The sequence below is a fragment of the Narcine bancroftii genome, chromosome 3 (genome assembly GCF_036971445.1).
Source record: "Narcine bancroftii isolate sNarBan1 chromosome 3, sNarBan1.hap1, whole genome shotgun sequence".
NCBI classification, from domain to species: Eukaryota; Metazoa; Chordata; class Chondrichthyes; order Torpediniformes; family Narcinidae; genus Narcine; species Narcine bancroftii.
Genome location: NC_091471.1, coordinates 39,364,590 through 39,388,394, shown reverse-complemented (window position 1 = coordinate 39,388,394; position 23,805 = coordinate 39,364,590). Strand labels below are relative to the sequence as shown.

The 23,805-nt window shown below is 42.7% G+C and overlaps 1 protein-coding gene across 1 annotated transcript in view; it reads right to left on the bottom strand.

The window, feature by feature from the left end:
- The window catches only part of LOC138756089 (uncharacterized), a 51,411-nt gene extending 31,791 nt beyond the window's left edge, over nt 1-19,620 (bottom strand). Inside the window, exons 1-2 of the mRNA XM_069922750.1 lie at nt 19,518-19,620; nt 14,936-15,004 (exon numbers count right to left, since the gene is read on the bottom strand). The gene's annotated coding sequence lies outside the window, so the exon portion shown is untranslated. The remainder of the gene's footprint in view (nt 1-14,935; nt 15,005-19,517) is intronic.
- Nucleotides 19,621-23,805: the final 4,185 nt, after the last annotated feature.

The window sequence follows — 23,805 nt, the reverse complement described above, 5'->3', positions numbered from 1 at the left end:
CACTACCTTGCTGGTAGTTGAAAAGGAATATGTTGTTGCACACTGGGAGATTCCATTGATATAAATATCCAGCCCCAAATACACTGGCCATTCACCATTAAGTCATAGTGAGCTTAATAGCAGTGCCGGGTACGTTCCTGGAGGGGATTCTGACAAAGAGCATATATCTGAATTTGGAAGGGCAAAGAAGCTCAGAATTTCTTGCAATTGCTTTATTTATTAAAGAAAATCCTGGTCCAAGCCATCCTGCAACATCTCATTAGGAGACCAGATCTAGATAGAAAAAAAAACTTACTAAAGTAGAGAGAGAATTAGTTTCTGAGCCTGAAATGGTACCTTGTGAATTTTTCACCATTTTTCTCATGGCCTGAAAGATCCTTATCACTAGATTCATAGAATTATGCAAAACACAAGCCAATGTCCAAATGTCCATGTTGACCAAGATACATATCTACACTAATTCCATTTGCCCGTGTTTTGCCAATACCCTTTTCAGTGCTAAAAAATTATGTCATGTGTCAGCTGGTACTTTACATGTTCAACCATTGACAAATGAGCCTTGGGAACAAAGTATTGAGGCAGTATTAGATGCAGAGGAGGTTTATCGGGATACTTCCTGGAGCATTTCAATAATGGAGACTCGAGAAGCTGAATGTGTTTCCCTGAAGCAGAGGAGGTTAAGAGGGGATCGGGTTAGGGAGTGCAAAATAAGGAGGGCTAGAGATAGCATAGAGTGCAGGAAAATGTTCCCCATGTCAGAGGTGGATAAAACGAGAGGACATTGATTTAGAGGAAGGAATAAGAGACGTATAAGGGATCTGAGGTAGACAATTTTACACCTGGAGAGTGGTGAGTACTGGAATATTCTGCTTCAGAGAGTAGTGAAAGTAGGGTTTCTGACTTCAACATTTAGAAAGTGGCAAGATGAGCACTTGAATCGCCCAGACATGGAAGGCTACAGGCCAACTACTATGAAATGGGATTAGCAGAAGTGTTCCACTGATTGGTATGGATGTGGTTTCCACCCTACATGAATGTATGAGCAAATGACATCCACTTCCAGATGAATTCAACCTTTATTTAATGAATAAAGCAAACAAACATGTTTCATTTTAACCTGCCAATATTAATCACCATTCATGAAGCAAGTTTGGGCATGATGAAAGAACTAATTTGATTCACTTGGATCCATATTTCTTTGCTCTTCATCAAGGTTGAAGGGCCATGCACCATCACTAATCACAGAAAACTGAAGTTGTGAAACTGACAGGCTTTTATTTACTATAGACTGGAACAGTCATAGGAACATAGGAACATAGGAAGTAGGAACAGGAGTAGGCCAAAAATGGCCCATCGAGCCTGCTCCACCATTCATTAAGATCATGGCTGATCTAATTTATGACCTAACTCCACCTACCTGCCTTCTCCCCATATACTGTAATTCCTCTATCATGTAAAAATTTATCTAACCGAATTTTAAATATGTCTAATGAAGCAGCCTCAACCACTTCCCTGGTTAGAGAATTCCAAACATTCACTACTCTCTGGGAAAAACTACTTTTCCTCATCTCTGTCCTAAATCTACTCCCCCGAATCTTGAGGCTGTGCCCTCTCGTTTTAGTTTCCATGGCCAGCTCAAAAAACCTTCCTACATCTATCCTATCCATACCCTTCATAATCCTATATGTTTCTATATGATCTCCTCTCATTCTTCTGAACTCGAGCGAATACAATCCTAGACGATTTAATCTTTCATCATAAATCAACCCCTTCATCCCAGGGATCAACCTAGTAAACCTCCTCTGGACCGTCTCCAAAGCCAGTTATCCTTCCTCAAATATGGAGACCAGAACTGGACACAGTACTCCAGGTGCAGTCTCACCAGTACCTTATACAGTTGCAACATTACCTCCCTACTCCTGAATTCAATTCCTCTAGCGATGAAGGCCAACATTCCATTTGCCTTCTTAATAACCAGCTGCACCTGCAACCTAACTTTTTGCGATTCATGCACAAGCACTCCCAAGTCCCTCTGCACAACAGCATGCTGTAGTTTTTCACCCTTTAAATAATATTCATCTCTTTTATTTTTGTTGCCAAAGTGGATAACCTCACACTTACTAACATTGTACTCCATCTGCCCGACCTTTGCCCACTCATCCAGCTTAACTATATCCCTCTGCAGACTCTCCACATCCTCATTACAATTTGCTCTTCCACTCAATTTGGTGTCATCCGCAAATTTGGCTACACCACATTTTGTCCCCTCCTCCAAGTCATCAATGTAAATGATGAACAGTTGTGGGCCTAGCACCGACCCCTGCGGCACCCCACTTACCACTCTCTGCCAACCTGAAAAACTCCCACTTATCCCGACTCTCTGCCTCCTGTCAGACAACCAATTTTCAATCCATGCCAATATACTTCCTCGGACTCATTGACTGATCAAGGCAGAATGGGATGGGGAGGATGCAAAGGGCTATGGATAGGATCAGACTCAGGAGGCGTGTCCAGCTGACATCACCCAATCATAGCATAACAGTGGTTTACAAACAAAGGGCTAAGTAATTTTCAATGGTGGAAGAGGTTCTGAGGGCCAAATAGAATTTATCCTTGGGCTTCAGTGAAATAAATGAAGTGAAAGTCACTCGATGCAGACACTTACCGTGGTTCCAACCTTGCAGCTGACGACGGAGACACTTACCGGTCCCGACCTCACTGCTATCTTTGAGGAGCTCTGATGGAACTCTAGTTTGGACACTAAGAATTTTAGTTTACTCCAAGGCCTAGAGAATCAAATCTTGTGATGGCTGGGTGTCACCAGGAGGGTGTTGGATAGTGGGGGGAAGGGGAGATGGGGGTGTGTGGGAAGGCACGTGAAGGCAAAATTATGTTAAGCAAGAAGGTGTAGATGGTGGGGCTGAGTGAAACACACAAACTTGCTGGAGAAACTCAGCAGGCCTTGCAGCATCTATTAGAAGTAAAATGTAGCCAATGTTCCGGACATGAGCCCTTTGTCAGGTATCAAGCACAAAGGTAAAATAATTACATCCGTGGTTGCCACCAATTCCACAGAAAAGGTGGAAGTTTTATTCCTTTCCTCACGAGTGTATTGATTAATATCTGGAATTGCTAGCAGAAACTTGCGAATGTAAACTGTGACTAGCCCAGACATGTCGGTTTGGGCTGAAAACAAAAAAATTCAAATCTCCAGATTGACTTGGCACTTATCCAGATTCTCCTAGAATGGTAATATCAGGACCAGAATAACCTCCTGAACTAGTTTTGATCAGCTCAGTAAGTCAGAAAAAAATATATCTGTTTATTTTCCTCAAATGAACCTCTATTGATATTGTTTGACTTGTCTCTTTCAGAGATCACAATTTGACATGTAGAAGGGATACTGAGGTGTAGTTAAGTAGGCAAATGTTAGAATAGTGCAGGAAATACAGGGTGGTAGTTATGGGTGATTTCAACTTCCCTAATATTGACTGGCACCTACTGATTGCAAAAGGGATAGATGGGGCTGAATCTGTCCAGTGTGTTCAAGAAGGACTCCTGACACAGTATGTGGACAGGTCGATGAGAGTAGAGCCTACGCTGGATCTGGTTCTGGGGAATGAACCTGGTCAGGTGGCGGACCTCTCGGTAGAAGTGACCATAACTCCCTTAGCTTCAACATTCCTATTGAAAAGGATAAAAATGGTCAAAATGGGGAAGTGCTTAACTGGGGAAGGACAAATTATGAAGGGATAAGGCAGGAACTAGCGAGAGTAAATTGGAAACAGATGTTTAAGTGTGAGAACACAGAAGTAATGAGGAGGAAGTTTTGGGTCCTGCTGGGTTCAAGATAGGAAAAGATGGTAGGAAAAGGGAACTGTAGCTGACAAAGCAGGTCAGATGACAAGTCAAGAGGAAGAAGGAAACATACATTAGATATAGGAAGCAGGAAACAGGAAGGACTCATGAGAAGTATATGATAGCAAGGAAGATGCTTAAGAAAGGACTTAGGAGAGCTCGAAGGGAGCATGAGAAAGCCTGCAGAATTAAGGCATTCTATGAAGAACAAAAGGATGATGAGAATGAAGATAGGGCTGCTAAAGGATAAAGGAGGCAACATCTGCCTGGAGGCAGAGAAATCTGGGGGGTCCTACATTAATACTTTGCTTCAGTATTCACAAGAAAAAAGGACCTTGATCATGATGAGGTCGAAATTGAATAGGCCTATGTGCTGGACAATGTAGAGAAGTAGAAGTGTTGGATCTTCTTAAAAACATCAAGATTGACAAGTCCCTGGGGCTGGACGCGATATACCCCAGGCTGCTGTAGGAAGTGAGAGAAGAGATAGCTGGGGGAGAGGTTATGAATTTTGAATCCTTTTTGGTCACAGGGGAGGTGTCAGAGGATTGGAGAATGGCAAAGTAGTCCCCTAGTTTAAAAAAGGTAATAAGGAGAACCTGGGAATTATAGACCGGTGAGTCTCGTTTCAGTGGTGTACAACTAATGGAGAGGATTCTTAAGGATAGGATCTATGAACATTTGGAGAAGTAAAGTCTACTCAAGGATAGACAGCATGGCTTTGTGAAGGGAAGGTCATGCCTTACAAGTCTAATTGAGTTTTTTGAGGAGACAACAAAAGAAATTGTTGAGGGTAGGTGTGATCTACATGAATTTTAGCAAGGTATTTGACAAGGTCTCCCATAAGAGACTCGTCCAGAAGGTCATGAGGTACAGAATCAGTGGAACTTTGGCTGTGTGGATAAAAAATTATCTTGCAGGAAGAAACCAGAGAGTAGTAATGGAAGGAAAGTATTCTGCCTGGAGGTCGGTGACTAGTGGAGTGCCACAAGGATCTGTTCTTGGACCCCTGCTCTTTGTGATTTTTATGTGACCTGGATGAAGAGGCAAAAGGATGGGTCAGTAAGTTGGCAGATGACACGAAGGTTGGAGGAACTGTGGATGGAGCTGAAGGTTGTCAAAGATTAAAAGAGGATATAGATAGGATTCAGAGTTGGGCAGAAAAGTGGCAGATGGATTTCAATCCGGATAAGTGTGAGATGATGCATTCTGGAAGGACAAACCAGAAGGCTGAGTACAGGATTAAGAGTATGGATGAATAGAGGGAACTTGGGGTTCAAATCCATACTTCTCTCAAGCTCGCCGCATAGGTTAACAGGATAATTAAGAAGGTCAATGGGATGTTGGGCTTCATTAATAGGAGGATTGAGTTCAGGAGTAGAGAGGTCATGTTGCAACTCTACAAATCTCTGGTAAGACCACACTTAGAGTTTTGTGTTCATTTCTGGTCACCTCATTTTAGGAAGGATGTGGAAGCTATGGAGAGGGTGCAGAGGAGATTTACTAGGATGTTGCCTTGATTGGAAAACAACTCTTATGAAGCAATGTTAGCAGAGCTGGGACTTTTCTCTTTGGAGAGTAGAAGGATGAGAGGAGTCTTGATACAAGTCTACAATGAGATAGACAGCCAGCACCTGTTTCCTCGGGCAGAATCAGCAAACACCAGAAGACATATGTATAAAGTTAAGGGAGGGAAGTTTAGGGGTGACATCAATGGTAAGTTTTTTACACAGAGAGTTGTGGATACCTGGAATGCCTTGCGAGGGATGGTGATGGAGGCTGAAACATTAGGGGCATTGAAAATACTCTTAATTAAGCACATGGATGAAAGAAAAATAGAGGGCTATGGTATAGGGAAGGTTTAGTACATTTTTGTTGGGAAGGAATATATGGGTCGGCTCATCATTGAGGCTAAAGGACCTGTAGTGTTCTATGTTCTAAGCTGGATGCATAAATTATACATTGAGTAGAGAATTTTTTTAAATCACCAGTTTATCACAGTTTTAATCATACAAGGTCAGAACAAAAGATTTCACAATACTCGATGGGAAAATGCTCTGGCTGTATAGCTTCAAATAATGAAACGATTTTAATGAATATTTCCTTCATGAGCCACCTAATCTTTCTTTCTCTCTCTTTCTCGTGCAAGAAAGACAGTTACCATGCCGTAGCCTTAATTCTTGCACAATATCGCTGCGGACAGTGAGATTTTTCTTGTATTTGAATGAGAAGCACAGCGTAACTACTAAACCAAAAGCTCCATGCAAACATATTCTTTCATTACAGTCGTCAATAGCAGATATCCTCATATAATTTTTGCATATAATCAAAGAGCAAAAAAATTGCAAATTATAGAAATCAGAAGTTTCACAGAAGTAGAAATACTCTGCAGATCAGACAGCATGTGCGACTGCTACTTTCAACTGATGTTTTTGAGTTAATGACCTGCAATCAGTGAAGAAAATTCATTGCCCTAAAATGTTACTCTGCTTCACTCTCAATAGAGGGATATATTGATGCAACAGCTAATCACATAACCCAGAGTCTTGTACTTAAAAACTAGACTTACACCACATTATATTACCATGCATTGAGCAATTGACTGGTACAATAGTTAGCAGTAAGTCAAAACAGATTGTATAGGTACATTCTGCTCCACCCAAATTGAAGGCAGTAAATGGTACATTTGGTTTTTAAGCCTGTTACTAAAATAAATATATTGATTTATGTTTGTGTTTAAAACTCGTATCCATGCAGTTTAATTAACTGCCTTAATCTCAATGGACAAGATTTTAAAATTACAATTGGATGAAGAAGTAGAGAGATGGGTCAGTTGGCTTGTGGATGATATGAAGGTTGTGAATAGTGTTGTTGTAGATTACAACAGGATATAGACAGGATGCAGAGTTGGGCAGAAGAGTGGCAGATAGAGCCCATCCCCTAAATATGAGGTGATGAAGTTTGAAAGATCAAACCTGAAGGCAGAGTGCATAGTTAAATTTAGGATACTTAACAGTGTGAAAAAACAGGGGGAACTTGGGGACTAAATCCATAGATCACTCAAGGCTGCCAGGCAGATTGATAGGATGGTTAAGAAGGTCTATGGAATGCTAGGTTTCATTAGTCGGGGGATTGAGTTTAAGAGTTATGAGGTAATGTTGCAACTCTATAAATCTCTGGTGAGGCCAGACTTAGCATATTGTGGAAGCTATGGAGAGAGTGCAGAGGAGATTTACCATATTTTGCCTGGATTGGAAAATGTATTATGAAGCAAGATTAACAGAGCTAGAACTTCATTCTTTGGAGTGAAGAAGGATGAGAGGTAACTTAATAGAGATCTACAACATTATGAGAGGCATAGATAAGGTAGACAGCCAGCACCTTTGCCCCAGGGCAGGAGTAGCATACACAGAGGACACCTGTACAAAGAAAGTTTAGAAAAGATATCAGGGGAATGTTTTTTTTTACACAGAGTTGTGGGTGCCTGGAATGCATTGTCAGGGATGGTGGTAGAGGTTGGAACAATAGGGGCATTTAAGAGACTCTTAGACAGGCACATGGCTGAAAGAAAAATAGAGAGTTATGAGGTAGGGAGGGTTTCTTTATTTTGTAGAAATATATAGGAAGGTACAACATCATGGGCCGAAGGGCCTGCACTGGGCTGAAATGTTCTATTTTCTATGTTATGCAGTCTAGAGACAACAATCTTCTCCTGTTGGACATTGTTTCACATTAATTTGTTATCAGATTCAGAATGCAGTTTGTCATACATACAATAATCCTGATTTTGGGCTCCAAAAACTGGCAGAGGATGATGCCACATAATATTATCAATTGAAAATAATATATTTTACTATGTAAAATAACTGTATTATTAACTCATGCAGGATTAATGACTCATAAACTACAAATGAATGTACTTCTTTGAGAAATGTGGCAGGAAGTGGATTTGGAGCATTTCCAACATTTATAGTGTAATCACGTTTGTCAGCTGTATCCAGCTGCAAATATGGGGGTAGGAATTTTATACTAGTCAGGCTTTCAGAATTTCCATTTACACTTTCAGCTTAGTGGTTTCGTATATTCCATCAAAGTGATATTTTAGGTGACCAACAGCTAACCCCACTCTGCCCCATCCCCTTCTTTCTATTGATGTAATTGTACCTTTCATTTTTAAAATTTTCTCCCTCCAACTGACAATTTTGAAATTAACTGTTCCATTGAAAACTTTGGTATGGACCCTGCCACTGAGCTTGCCTCTGCTCCAAACACCTCTCCCCATCTCTGTTTGCCTTCTCACTTTTACGCTTCTGATGAACGACCCTTTACACAAAAAGCAAGCTCATGTAGCAGCTCACCGGACGCTTAATTGAAATGGCTCGGGAGTTTCTGAGTGACGTCATGATGTCAAAATGTGATGACGATATATGGAACATACGGGATTTTAAAAAGCTGCGTATGACTGTTTGAGTAAATGACTTTTACTGAACTTCAACTCGACTATGTCTGGCCATTTTTGCGTTCTTCATTTTGCACTGCAAAACAGTTGCTACAGTGGTGAACCCAACGAGCCCAAACAAATTTTATACCCAACATGGACAATGCAATGGTTTTGGTTCAGGCAGGCTGAGGCACAGTTCCATATTCAAAAGAAAGAAGTGGACCTGATAAGCGCCCTCGACCAGGACACAGCTGATTGAGTTGTGGATTTCCTTTGGGACCTACCAGCTCTCGGCAAGTACAAAGCCCTAAAAACACTCCTTCTCCAGATTTATGGTCTCTCATGGTGCAAGCGAGTTGCATGGCTCCTCCATATCAATGGCCTGGGGGATCGCACCCCTTTGGAGTTAATGAATGACATGTTGGCACTGGCAGACAGCCATAGGCCTTGCTTGCTCTTTGAGCAGTTGTTTTTAGAGCATATTCCAGAAAACATTCCGCCTCACGTTGGCTGACGAGGACTTTGATAACCCTTGAACAGTGGCTGCCCGTGCAGACATCCTGTGGTATGCAAAAGAGCAAGGCACAAGGCCCATAGAAATTAGTGCTGTGTCACAACAAAACGCCCAGGCTCCACAAGTAGCAGCAACAAGGGGACATACAAGCATGACTCCATGACAACTATCTGGTGTTTTTACCATCAACGCTGGGTTCTGGAGCTCGCCACTGCCGACCCCCTTGGAATTTTCTGGGGAAATGTCATGGCCAGTTGTTGCTAATGGCTATAGCGGCTGGCCACTGTAACAGCTAATTCTATGTCTGGGATTAACTCTCCCAGCGCAAATTTCTCAACAACACGGGTGTAGAGGTTAGTGTCGTTCCTCCTTCGGGCTTTGACACCCGTACTAGGAGTACAGGTCTGGCATTTACTGCATTGAATAACAGTTCAATTCATACATACGGCACATGGATTCTACCCCTGAAATTCAGCGACAATAAGTTCACATGAAAGTTCATTCTTGCTGCTGTGTCTCAGTCATTACTGGGTGCCGACTTCCTCAGAGCCCTGTCACTGATGGTGAACTTAAAAGGGCGCCAGTTGGTGAACAACACAACATTCCAGACTCTCTGCCTTGGAAAAGCCAAATTACCTGCCCCGCACCTAGACACTATAGAGTACTTGAACAAATTCACCAAACTTCTTGTGGAGTTTCTGGACATTTTCACTCCCAGTTCTCCACTGCCATACCCAAACATGGAGTCACACACCACGTCCTTACCCAACGACCTCGTCTCCACGTCCGAGCCCAGTGCTTGCCACCTGACAAGTTGTGGTTTGCAAAACAAGAGTTCCACAAAATGGAGGAACTTGGAAACATACACAGGCTTCCCTGCTACATAATGGTGCCCAAAGCCATGGGAGGCTGGAGACCTTGCAGGGATTACAGGAGTTTCAATGACACTACCACTGCAGTCTACCACCCTGTGCCCCATATACAGGATTTTACAGCTAATCTTCATGGGGCCAGGATATTTTCTAAAATTGACTTGGTGCATGGGTACCACCAAATACCTGTAAGCCCAGAGGATGTGCCCAAGACTGCCAGCATAACACTGTTCAGCCTCTTTGTATTTTTGAGAATGCCTTTTGGCTCAAAAATGTGCACAAACATTCCAACGGCTGATGGATGGAGTGGGGCATGTCATGAGCTTCTTTTTCGAATCCTTGGACATTGACAGCCACTCCCACAAAGAGCACCTGCACCATCTGCATTTACTCTGCTGTCTACAGGAGTTCGAGCTATCTGTGAATCCTGCCAAGTGCAATTTCGGGCAGTCCTCTATTGAGTTATTGAGACATCAGTTCAGAAGCTAGGGTGTTATTCCATTGCCTAGTAAGATGGGAGTCATCTCAAATTGCAGAGGCCAGATACGATCAAAGGACTCCAGGAATTTGTGGGGATGGTCAATTCCTATTGTTGTTTTCTACCCTCTGCAGCTGATATTATGAAACTTCTTTACAATCTCATGTCCAGCGATGCCAAAGAACACAAGTAGACAAAGGAGATTCCAGCAGACCAAAGACACCCTAGCGAAGGCAACATTGCTGGTCCATCCACAAATGGATGCACAAACCACCTTGATGATAGACGCATCCAACGTGGCAGTAGGCAGGGTCTTGAAACAGTACTCCAATGGACAAGGAGGTCTCTAGTATTTTTTAGTAGGCACCTCTGCCCACCAGAAATTAAATACAGTACATTTGATTGGGAACTCCTGGCACTGTACCTAGCACTCAGACACTTCTGCTATTTTTTGGAAGACAGGGGCTTCATGGTTTTTACTGACCACAAACCTTCATGAAGGCATCAGATCCCTGGTCATCACACCAGCAATGCCACCTAGCTTACATATCCAAGTTTTCAAACATGATTAAACATATCTCCGGTAAGAGTAATGTGGTGGCTGATGCCCTGTCCTGCTCCTTTTTTTAAGCAGTACGTGGCCTCTCTCCGGGCGTAGACCACATAGCACTCACCAAAACTCAGTGCCATAACCACAAACTCCTGGCTTATAGAACTCTTGTCACAACCTTGCAACTCGATGAGGTAGCCTTTGGGCCACAAGGTACCACTCTCCTATGTGACTTTCCACAGGTCAGCCTCGCCCTATCATCTTTGCTGCATGGAGACATTGTATTTTCAATGCCATTCACGGAGTGTCCCACCTCTCCATTCAAGCGACAGTCCACCTGATAGCCAACAAGTTGGTATGGCATGGAGTCAGGTTATGTACTGGGCATAAAAGTGCATGGACTGCCAATCTGCAGAAGTGTAAAGGCACGTGAAGACGCCACTTCAGCCTTTCCAGCCACAGCAGTGCAGATTCAGCCACGTGCATTGTTGGCCCACTTTCGATGTCACGAGAGAGGGGGGGGTGAGTAGACTAATGGAAATCTGTTGGTCTGTGCGCCATGCTCCATGACTCTATGACTGGGAGGTGGTGATTCCGTTGATTATGTGGAAGACAGGCAGGTGGAATGAGGATCTCCAAGGGAGACCAATTTTCATATTCTGCTGTGGAATTTCACAGGAGACTGGAGGGACCGGGAAGCCACTCATTTATATTTAGAAAGGGATCAGACCTCATAGAAAATGTGTTATAAATAGTGGAGATGGGTGATAGGGAAACACTGTGCCATAGATCCTATGTTATCAGATTCAGTGAAGAAAGAATCTTATTGACCTCATCTGGTTTACCAAATATTGAGTCCTCTTTTCACACCTTTTTTCCTGCTTCTACTCAAGCACAATGCACTTTGACCCGTACCATGTGATTTAATAGTTCCCTGTACCTTACAAAAGTATAGGCTGCCTAAATTGAGATCCAGCTGAAAGTAGGATCTGGTAATCTTAGGTCAGCACAGGGTGGCTTAGTAATGTGGCAGGAAGCACTGCTGCTTCACTGCTCCCTAACATGGCTTGACCCTAACATCTGGCACTATGTTTGTTGAGTTTTTATATACAGTTATGCGCTGCATAACATCTGTTCGGGCAACGTCAAAACGCTTATAGATTATCCATTACCTATTTTTATATTTATATTTATGGTGTGTATATTTTTAACGTTGCAAATTGAAATCAGTATGAGTTAATGATTTAAGCAAAGCAAAGCAATTATCCAGTTACATCCCCTACATGCTGTTCTCCGACTGGTGTTTGCACAACATCCAAATTGCATAACAACTAACTGTATTTTCCTGTGACTCTATGGCCTTTCCCCAAGCACTCTGGTTTCCTCTCACATATAAAAGTAGGTGCATTGGCCATTGTAAGTTTATCCTTGTGTAGGTGGATGGTGGGAGAATTTGAAGGGCATATTGAAGAGATTTGAAGGGCATATTGAAGAGATTTGAAGGGCATATTGAAGAGATTTGAAGGGCATATTGAAGAGATTTGAAGGGCATATTGAAGAGATTTGAAGGGCATATTGAAGAGATTTGAAGGGCATATTGAAGAGATTAGGCAACCGTGAGGTGATGAAGTTGTCCTGAACACTGGGATAGACTCCTCTAAGTTTATGAAAATAATGCAAGACTTAGAAGACAATCGTTCAATCAGTTCCTAAGAATAATTAATTTTCTTCTCAACCCCCTCTTGTTTGTTTTCCAAACATTAATCCAAATATCTCTTAAAAGTTACAATGGATTTACCAATGCTTCTCATAGTGAACTCCATGAGTGGAAAGCTCTTTCAGGTGGCAATTGATCACCAAACCTGCTCTTAACTGCTTTTGCGAATGATTCAGATGACCCCTCATTTCATTAACAATCTGACCAGTAGAAAGAAATATTTCTTTCCTCACGGCATGAAACTGATGTGGAGCAGTCATCAGCACTCTATTGGAAGGGTGACTGGCCTGCTTCCTTCCTCCAACTTTCTGCAGTTCTACAGAAAAGTAAAATTGTGCATCAGGTGTGGTTTCATTGCTGGGAGCATATCAATGGAAGGTAACAGTGGAATCCAGTAAAAACTCTCTGAAATGTCTGAATTCCCAGTGGGTCAAATTTCATTTCAGGACTCTTTGCAGAAAACATTGAGAGCACATTCTCAATAATGTGAAGTGTTCCACTCCTCTTTCACAGTTTTCTCATGGACAATATGCATTGGGGGTGATATTCTGATCATAGAGGGCTCTTCTCACTGCCAACCAGGTCAAGTTCTGGTGCTTTTTAGTGTGTTGGGCAATGAGGCATTCTGCCAGATGATCTGGACCGTCTGTTTAAGGAGACACCCCACAGTATCCATCAAGTTTTCGTCGCTCACTGTTTGCAGGACTGCCTAATGGACTAGTGGTCAAAGATGCTTGTCTGGGAAATCTTGTTAGACAATGCTGAAGACTTAATCCTCCCCAAGGAGAGAATAGTATCACCAGATATCATTTGCATGCCTCTCTAAAACCAAAATGAGGAATTTACTATGATACATCAACAATGCCAAGAAACATTGTGTTCTGTGATTTTTAATTCTCTGTTTTAGTAATTTCCTATTATTCAAGAAAAAAGAATGTACTGTTTAAAAATACTTTGCTACTTTAAATTGACCATGGGTCAACTCCAGAGGGTGATTGGCTCAGCAAAACCTCCTGATGATGGTGTGTCTGCTTATTCATTTTTCATTGGTTAAAGATAAGTCATAATGTTTCACTGCCTGATGTAGAGGTTATTAGAGTTCAGTCTTCTTTTGTGCGTGCTGTTTGCAGAAAATGTAAATGTTCTCATATTTCATTTTGTTACACATTTGTCTCCACTCTGTTAGCTCAAGCCAATTAACCACAGTCTTACACCAAAGTTGAACAATCTATCCTAGCACTCCGAAGTGTTAAAGGTGAACCTTTTGAAATCAAAGTCTCTCTGCTCTTTTCATTGTCCTAAGTGGAAATAAAGTGTTCAAGGGTTTAATTAAAGGTTAAGAAGTTCTGGTGATCAGTCACCTGCTGCAACTTTCCCACAACTTTAGACCCATAACAGAGATAGCATAGCATAATAGAGAGAGAGAAAGAGGCACTTCAGCCCACAATGAGTCCCTACCAACAATCAGGTATAATCCATCCCCACATTATAGAAGGGTTCCCTTCCAAGAAAAGCATCCATATCAACGTCCTGCAACATGAGCCCGTGACTAAAATTGACAAAATGAGTTGTTTCTTTCACTTGTTATGTTTATTTCATTTTTAATCTCACATAAATTCTGCAACAATGAACTTTTATTCTATATGTCAAACTCTTGGTTGTGATTTTTGAGTTACGCAAACTGCCATTGCATAAGGGTACTTTTTTTTTAATTTATGTTTTTTCATTATTTTAAAGTTAGACAGTAACAGGTCTTTTTGGCCCATGCTACTCAATTACATCCAAATGACCTAGTACCCCCTATTAAGTCAATAGTGAGAGGAAACCCATGCAGAAATGAGAACTACAAACTCCTTACAGACAGTGCTGGATTCAAACCCATCCATTTACCAACACATGGTGTGCAGCCTTTTCTATCTAGGCAATCATGCACTTGTCTTAAACATCATGATTTGGTTCTTAACATGTATGTGAATTGTCAACTTTCTATCTTGGTATTGTGACAGAATATAGATATGTTCTTTGGGAGATAAATTGGGTCAGGTTTTTGATGTAGGACACATACAAACACTTTAAAACAGATCTTATTTAAAATACTGGAGCTCTGCTAATGTTAATCATATCGGCCCCAGAGCCTTTTGCAAAAGCTTTGGAGAGTGCCCAAGAGATTTCACTAATGGATTGTTGTTTACAAAAGGGCAACAAATGAAAGAACTTGTCGGAGCCACATTCTGTCTGGAGTGGAACTTGCTGTTCTAGGAGGGTCATGTGGTTTGCAAGCAGAGAGAGACAGAGACAGAGATAAGTTCTACAGTTTTACAGTCAGCAGCAGCAACCGGGACTGGAACAGGACAAGCTGACAAGCTTGTGGAAAACCCTATTTGGAAGACAGGTTGTGAGTTCATAGTTCAGCCTGGTCAAAGCCCTGTGGTTCATGCAAGAAGAGAGGACTGGCTATCTAATGTTTCACTTGAAATAAGAGAAAAAAAAGAACTCTGTGGTTACCTGAAAGAAAGAGGTTATCGTCTGGTGAACCCTGAGGCGGCAAGTTTCTTCGGCAAGATACTGGAGTGGCTGATTAAAAAAGGAATCAATTGTGGGTGTCAGCGTACAATGAATATCTCTCTCACAACTGACAAGAATCTTTCTGAGCAGTAACGATTTACCTTTCAAGCACCAAAGCCTGGTGAACTTCATAAATGTTAAATTCTGTGCACAGTATAAGAATTGCCTGCAACCAGTAAACTTGGTAGAATGAGAAGTGAGATTGGACTGTGAACCAAAGAACATTTCTGAACTTACACACATATTATATACATGTGCCTTAGAATTAGAAGGGGATTAATTAGGTTAGTTAAGTCAATAGTGATAAGTTAAAGGGTGATTTTGTTTTCATGTTTAAAGATAATTAAAAGCAACTTTTGTATAAGTAACCATTTGTCTTGGTGAATATCTATTGCTGCTGGGTTTTGGGGTCCTCTGGGCTCATAACAGTTTTCAAACAAAAGCTTGCAGAGGGATCAGGACTGTTGCATTTTGGAAGGACAAGTCAAAAAAGGACGTACACAGTAAATGGTAGAGCACTGAGGAGTGTGGTAGGATAGAGGGATCTAGGAATAGAGATAGATAATTCCCTAAAAGTGGTGTCACAGTTGGATAGGGTTATAAAGAGAGCTTTTGCCATAGTAGCCTTCATAAATATAGATATTGCGTATAGGAGCTGGGATATTATGTAAAGTTGTTTAAGACACTGGTGAGGGAAAATTTGGAGAATTGGGCACAGTTATGGTCACCTAACTACAGGAAATTAATCAATAAGATAGAAAGAGTGCAGAGAAGATTTACTAGGATGTTGCTTGGACTTCAGGAACTGAGCTACAGGGAAAGGTTAAAGAGGTTAGGACTTTATTCTCTGGAATGTAGAAGAATGAGGGGAGATGTGATAGAGGTATTTAAAATTATGAGGGGGATAGACAGAGTAAATGTAGATAGGCTTTTTCGATTGAGGGTAGGTGCGATTCAAACAAGACATGGGTGAAGAGTGAAAGAGGAAAACTTTAGGGAGAACATGATGGGAAACATCTTCACTCAGAGAGTGATGGGTGTGCGGAATGAACTTGCAGCTGAAGTGGTAGATGCGGGCTTGATTTTAACATTTAAGAGAAATTTCAACAGGTATATGGATGGGAGAGGTATAGAGAGCTATGAACTGAGTGCAGGTCAGTGGGGGTAGGCAAGAAAAAGTGGTTTAGCATAGACCAGAGGGGCTGAAGTGGCCCTATTTCTGTGCTGCAATTGTTCTATGTTAAGAATCTCCTTATCTCCCCTGAAACATTCAAATTTCAAGCTGTGCTTTTATTAACCTTTCCAAATACTTCAGTTTTTTTTTTAATTTTCACTTCCCTATACTTCATTTGAATTACTTGCAGAGGAAATGAACACAGTTGTCTGCACCTCCCACTGATAGGATCACCCTCACTCTCAGAAACATTGCCTCAGGTTCTGAGCAAGCTATCTATATAAGATATCCTGCATGTTGACTTTGCTCTTCCCTGCTACACTCCCCAAGTCATGGAAAGCTACACCAACAAAGTCATAGATTTGTGGAAACAGAGAAATCTAGGACAGAAAGAGGCCCTTTGATCTGATGAATCTGTGATGACCATCAACCACCAATTTTTATATTGATCCTATCTGAATCATTTGTTGTTCATACATTCCCATCAATTCCTTCCAAGGCGCTATCATTTATCGACACACTAGGGCAGTGATTCTTTCCACTCACATACCACCTTAAGTAACCCCTTACTAACCATAGATCGTCGATGACATGCGGGGAAAAACAGCTTGAAAACCATTGATTTAGATCAACTGTGATGAAACAAGGAAAGTAGATTTCCAAGAAGTAAAACGGGAAGATTTGCAGCCACCGTGGTTGAAGTAAAAACAGAATGCTGGAGAAACTCAGCAGGTGTACTTTATATAGCAAAGCTAAAGATGCAGAACTGACATTCCAGGCTTGAGCCCTTCATCAAGGTCTGGTAAAATGTCATCAGGAGTCCAAACAAAATGGTAAGGGGGGGAGGCATGGGGGGGAGGAGCATGGCCCCAAAGGCAGGAGATACTAGATGGAGAAGGGAGACAGGCCATAGCAGCAAGCAGGGGGAGAAGGGATGGCTAGGTGACTAGAGAGAAAAGGGGGTAGAGAGCTGAGGGAAAGAAGATGGGGAAGAGGAGAGCAGGTTAGCAGAAACTGGAAAAGTCGATGTTAATGCCTTCTGACTGGAGCGTGCCCAGATGTAAAATCAGGTGTTGTTCCTCCAAATTACGAGTGGTCCTTATAGGGAACCTTTATCCAATTATGTTTCTATTTACCTGTGCGATAGTAGGAAGATCCTTTCTGAGGCAACACAACAGCAGAATATAGTTGGTCCAGTATCTTTCTTTGGCTTGACTTCACGGACGAAGATTTATGGAGGGGTAAATGTCCACGTCAGCTGCAGGCTCGTTTGTGGCTGACAAGTCCGACGCGGGACAGGCAGACACGGTTGCAGCGGTTGCAGGGGAAAATTGGTTGGTTGGGGTTGGGTGTTGGGTTTTTCCTCCTTTGCCTTTTGTCAGTGAGGTGGGCTCTGCGGTCTTCTTCAAAGGAGGTTGCTGCCCGCCAAACTGTGAGGCGCCAAGATGCACGGTTTGAGGCAATATCAGCCCACTGGCGGTGGTCAATGTGGCAGGCACCAAGAGATTTCTTTAGGCAGTCCTTGTACCTTTTCTTTGGTGCACCTCTGTCACGGTGGCCAGTGGAGAGCTCGCCATATAACACGATCTTGGGAAGGTGATCGTCCTCCATTCTGGAATTCTTGGAAGAAAAGCTCCCCCTCCCCTGTCAAAAACATAATCTCACCTTGTGTAAATTATTATCCCAGCCATCAATGAGTTTTCCACATCATTCCCAGTCACTGATTTTAATAGGGCTCTTAACATAAGACTTGGTCAAGTGCTGCCTCAGTCAAAAGTAGTGAATGACCCACTCCTCACCTTTGGAACATTTAGTTCTTGTTGACCAACAAGGTCTGGTCAGATACAGCAATGAGCTCTCTGAACCTTTCTCCATTAACAATGGCGTGAAGCAAGGCTGTGTTCTCGCACCAACCCTCTTTTCAATCTTCTTCAGCATGATGCTGAACCAAGCCATGAAAGACCTCAACAATGAAGACGCTGTTTACATCCGGTACCGCACGGATGGCAGTCTCTTCAATCTGAGGCGCCTGCAAGCTCACACCAAGACACAAGAGCAACTTGTCCATGAACTACTCTTTGCAGACGATGCCGCTTTAGTTGCCCATTCAGAGCCAGCTCTTCAGCGCTTGACGTCCTGTTTTGCGGAAACTGCCAAAATGTTTGGCCTGGAAGTCAGCCTGAAGAAAACTGAGGTCCTCCATAAGCCAGCTCCCTACCATGACTACCAGCCCCCCACCCCCCCACATCTCCATCGGGCACACAAAACTCAAAACAGTCAACCAGTTTACCTATCTCGGCTGCACCATTTCATCGGATGCAAGGATCGACAACGAGATAGACAACCGACTCGCTAAGGCAAATAGTGCCTTTGGAAGACTACACAAAAGAGTCTGGAAAAACAACCAACTGAAAAACCTCACAAAGATTAGCATATACAGAGCCGTTGTCATACCCACACTCCTGTTCAGCTCCGAATCATGGGTCCTCTATCGGCATCACCTACGGCTCCTAGAACGCTTCCACCAGCGTTGTCTCTGCTCCATCCTCAACATTCATTGGAGCGACTTCATCTCCAACATTGAAGTACTCAAGATGGCAGAGGCCGACAGCATCGAATCCACGCTGCTGAAGATCCAACTGCGCTGGGTAGGTCACGTCTCCAGAATGGAGGACCATCGCCTTCCCAAGATCGTGTTATATAGCGAGCTCTCCACTGGCCACCGTGACAGAGGTGCACCAAAGAAGAGGTACAAGGGCTGCCTAAAGAAATCTCTTGGTGCCTGCCACATTGACCACCGCCAGTGGGCTGATATCGCCTCAAACCGTGCATCTTGACCACACCACAGAGCCCACCTCACTGACAAAAGACAAAGGAGGAAAAACCCAACACCCAACCCCAACCAACCAATTTTCCCTTGCAACCGCTGCAACCATGTCTGCCTGTCCCGCATCGGACTTGTCAGCCACAAACGAGCCTGCAGCTGACGTGGTCATTACCCCTCCATAAATCTTCGTCCGCGAAGCCAAGCCAAAGAAGAAGAAAGACTGTTTACAGGTCAAGAGTTGACTGGCCCTGGCAAAGCCCATATTGAGCATCAAATGAGAATATGCTTTGCTGCTGGGTGATTATCATTTGAATTTTACTTGTCCTTTTTTTCATGGCAGTACATATATGTGTAATTTTTCCACTTTGTTATGTAGAAGTCATTGTCGTCACTTGGAAAGGGGAACAGGCATGCCTGGAGCTAAAAACTGAACTGCTTACGTCAGGATATTAATTGGTCACATAGACCTCACATTTCCGATGTTATGCAGCACAAAACGAATAGGTTGAAATTTAGCTCACCTCAATGGAGGGGAATGCTGTAGGAAGCCAAGATGAATAATTCACCAGATACATTACATCACTGTTGAGGAGCAAGGAATTCAGGCAGTCTCTTCCCTGATATTTCATCTTGTAATTAAGCAAAAAGGATTAAGTGAATCATAGAAATATATTCCAAATATTATCAATTATTAATTTTCACATCCTGGTCTTTTCTCATTTTTGAATCTGCAAAATAACCTTGAGACATAAACCAACACTTTTAATCATTGCAGTTTTCCATGTGACTCTGATCCATTAATTTATTTATTAAAACTACAAAGAGATACAATTGTAACTTTTTAGTGCCAGGATGGCCAATCATTTGGCAAATTGACAAACCCGATATATTAACTGTTGAAGAATTGTTTGGTGCACTTCAGGCCCACTACCAAAAAGGGCTTTCCCTGCATTCAGTACTGTCGTTTTGATACTCACTACGTCTGGCAACTGAACTCCATGATTTAAGAACTCCTCAGCACCAAACCCACTACCTTGCTTTCATTGTCTGTGCAGGGGCAAAGTTTACTTCAGGAATTGCTCTCTGCTTAAGCCTTCAGCTTTGATCTTTGAGAGTAAAGAATTTATGGCATGAATACCTACAGGGAGCTATTTCCTGATCTGAGAGTTTAAAGCACAAGACTGCATGCTTGCCACTATTTACTGGGTCACTGGATGAGGTCAGTAGTAGTACCCCTATGGATCCCACAAGCAGTTATAGCTGACACGTTAGGGTACTGAGGAGTGGAGAGGAGCTGAGGAACAAAGAGATCTGGGAATACAGGTGCGTAATTCCCTGAAAGTGGTGTCACAGGTTGACAGAGTTGGAAAGAAAGTTTTTGGCATCTTGGCTTAATGAATCAAAGTATTAAGTATAGGAGTTGGGATGTTATGGTGAGGTTGTACAAGAAGCCAAATTTGGTGTATTGTGTGCAGTTCTGGTCGCCAAACTACAGGAAGATTGAATGACTGCAGAGAAGAGATACTCAGATGTTGCTGGGTCTTCAAGAGTTCAGTTACAGTGAAAGATTAAACAGGTTGGGACTTTATTCCTTGGAGTGTATAAGAATGAGGGGAGATTTGTTCGAGGTTTACAAAATTATCTGGAGTATAGACAGAGTAAATGCAAGTAGGATCTTTCCACTTAGATTAGGAGAGATACGTACGAGAGGACATAGCTTTATAGTGAAAGGGGAAACGTTAGGGGGAATTTCTTCACTCAGAGAGTAGTGGGAGTGTGGAACACGCTGCCATCTGACATGATAAATGCGGGCTCACTCTTAACTTTTATGAATAAATTGGATAGATACATAGATGGGAGGGGTCTGAAGGGTTATGGACTGGCTGCAGGTCAATGGGACTAGTGGAATAATATTTTGGCATGGACTAGAAGGGCCAAATGGCCTATTTTCCATGCTCCATAGTTCTAACAGAAATGCCTAAGCAGTATAAAAATACCTTCTCACCCAAAATCAATTAGCTGTGGCTCATCCCTGCCCTACCCAACATCCCTGTCCTAAAGACATTTTTAAAGCAAAGCAAACTAAAACTGAATTATGTTTTTTTCATGAGGTCTTAAAACACAACAGAAGAAAGTGGAAACAGGAATAAATCATCCCCACCACTCAATCACCTTTATTAAGCAATGACTTGATTCAAACTTTTCTATTACCTGGTTCCTCTCCCACCCCCCCCCCCCCCCCACCTCTCTCTCTCTCTCTCTCTCTCTCTCTCTCTCTCTCTCTCTCTCTCTCTCTCTCTCGCTCTCTCTCTCTCTCTCTCTCTCTCTCTCTCTCTCTCTCTCTCTCCACCCCTTTTCTCCCTCTCTCTCTGTGTAGTGTCAAGATACCTTCCAAGATATCTTGATCACCCTTGAATTTACAATAGACAATAGACAATAGGAGCTGGAGTAGGCCCTTCGGCCCGTCGAGCCAGCACTGCCATTTTACAGATCATGGCTGATCACTACTATCAGTACCACTTTCCAGCCTTATCCCCATAACCCTTAACTCCTTTGCCCACTAGAGTCTTATCTAACTCTCTTTTGAACATAATCAGCGAATCTGCCTCTACCACCCTCTGTGGCAGAGCATTCCACAGATTTACACTTCTCTGGGTAAAAAAATGTTTTCTCATCTCCGTCCTAAAGGGCCTACCCTGTATTCTTAAACTATGCCCTCTAGTCCTCGTCTCCCCCATCATTGGGAACAAGTAATCCGACTTCACCCTGTCTATCCCCCTAATAATTTTGTATACCTCAATCATGTCCCTCCTCATCCTTCTAAACTCCATCGGATACAAGTCCAGTTTTTCTAGCCTTTCAGCATATGTCAACCCCACCATCCCTGGAACTAACCTTGTAAATCTGTGCTGCACACCCTCTATAGCTAGTATGTCCTTCCTCAAAATTGGAGACCAGAACTGGACGCAATACTCCAGGTGGGGTCTCACCAGGGCCCTGTACAACTGCAGAAGGGCGTCTCTGTTCCTATACTCCAATCCCCTCTTTATGAAAGCCAACATGCCATTTGCCTTCTTCACAGCTTTCTGAACCTGCATGTTAGCCTTCAGTGACCGGTGAACAAGTACACCCAGATCCATTTGCACCTCCCTACTCCCTAGCTTGTCTCCATTTAAATAATACTCAGCTTTCCTATTATTCCCCCCAAAATGGATAACCTCACATTTGCTCACATTGAACGTCATCTTCCATTCAGCAGCCCACTCCCCCAACCTGTCCAAGTCCCTCTGCATTTTCCTGACATCCTCCTCACACCCCACACCGCCACCCAGTTTAGTGTCATCTGCAAATTTGCTCATGTTATTAATAATCCCCTCATCCAAATCATTTACATAAATTACAAACAACTGAGGACCCAATACCAATCCCTGCGGCACTCCACTCATCACATCCTGCCATCCTGAAAAAGACCCACTTACCCCAACCCTTTGTTTCCTATTTCTTAACCAATTTCCTATCCATGTTAGCACCTTACCTCCAATACCATGCTCCCTGATCTTGCCCACTAGTCTCCCGTGTGGTACCTTATCAAAGGCCTTCTGGAAGTCCAAATACACCACATCCACTGGCTCTCACAAGTCCACCCTCTTTGTCACATCCTCGAAAAATTCCAGAAGGTTAGTCAAGCATGACTTACCCTTAAGGAATCAATGCTGACTAGCCCTTATACTATTATTTCTGCCTAAGTGTTCTGCTATTACTCCTTTTATGATAGATTCCAATATCTTCCCCACCACCGACGTCAGGCTGACCGGTCTATAATTTCCCGTTTTCTCCCTCCCTCCCTCCCTTCTTAAAAATCGGCACCTCATCAGCCACTCTCCAATCCTCAGGGACCTCCCCCGAATCTATGGAACTTTGGAAAATGTCGACCAGTGCCTCCACAATTTCCATAGCAACTTCTTTAAGCACCCTGGGATGCAGCCCATCAGGCCTTGGGGATTTATCAGCCCTCAGTCCCAACAATTTACACACAACCTCCTGCTTCTGGATCCGGATATCCATTAGATCCCCTACTTCCCCAGGAAAGTTCCCCAAGTCTCTTGATACCGCATGACCATACCCCCTGACTGACCATAACCTATATCCTCCTTGGTGAAGACAGTTGCAAAGTATTTGTTAAATTCCTCAGCCATCTCCTGCATAATTCCACCCTTTTCCATTCTTAATGGACCAATTTTAGACCGAACCAATTTCTTCCTCTTCACATATTTAAAAAAGCTTTTGCTATCCTCCATTATATTATTTGCTAATTTCCTCTTGTACTTCATTTTCCCCTCTCTTATGACTTTCTTAGTTACCCTCTGATGCTCTTTGAAGGTTTCCCAATCCTCTAACTTCCCATTCCACTTCGCTATCTTATACTTACTCCCTTTGGATTTGATATTGCACTTGATTTCATTAGTTAGCCATGGCTGCCATTTGCATCTCCTAGAGCCTTTCCTCCACTTTGGAATAAATTTGTCCTGAATCCTGTGAAAAATGTCCATAAAAACCTGCCATTTTTCCCCAGTTGTCCTCCCAGCTAGTGTATCTTTCCATTTTATTTTGGCTAGCTCCTCCCTCATAGCTGCATAATCCCCTTTATTTAACTGCAGTACAGATGCTTCTGACTTCCTTTCTTTTTCCCTTTCTAATTGCAGCTCAAAAGTAACCATACCATGGTCACTATTCTCTAATGGCTCCCCTACATCGAGGTCACTTATTAACTCTGCGTCGCTGCACAGCACCAAGTCCAGAATTGACTTC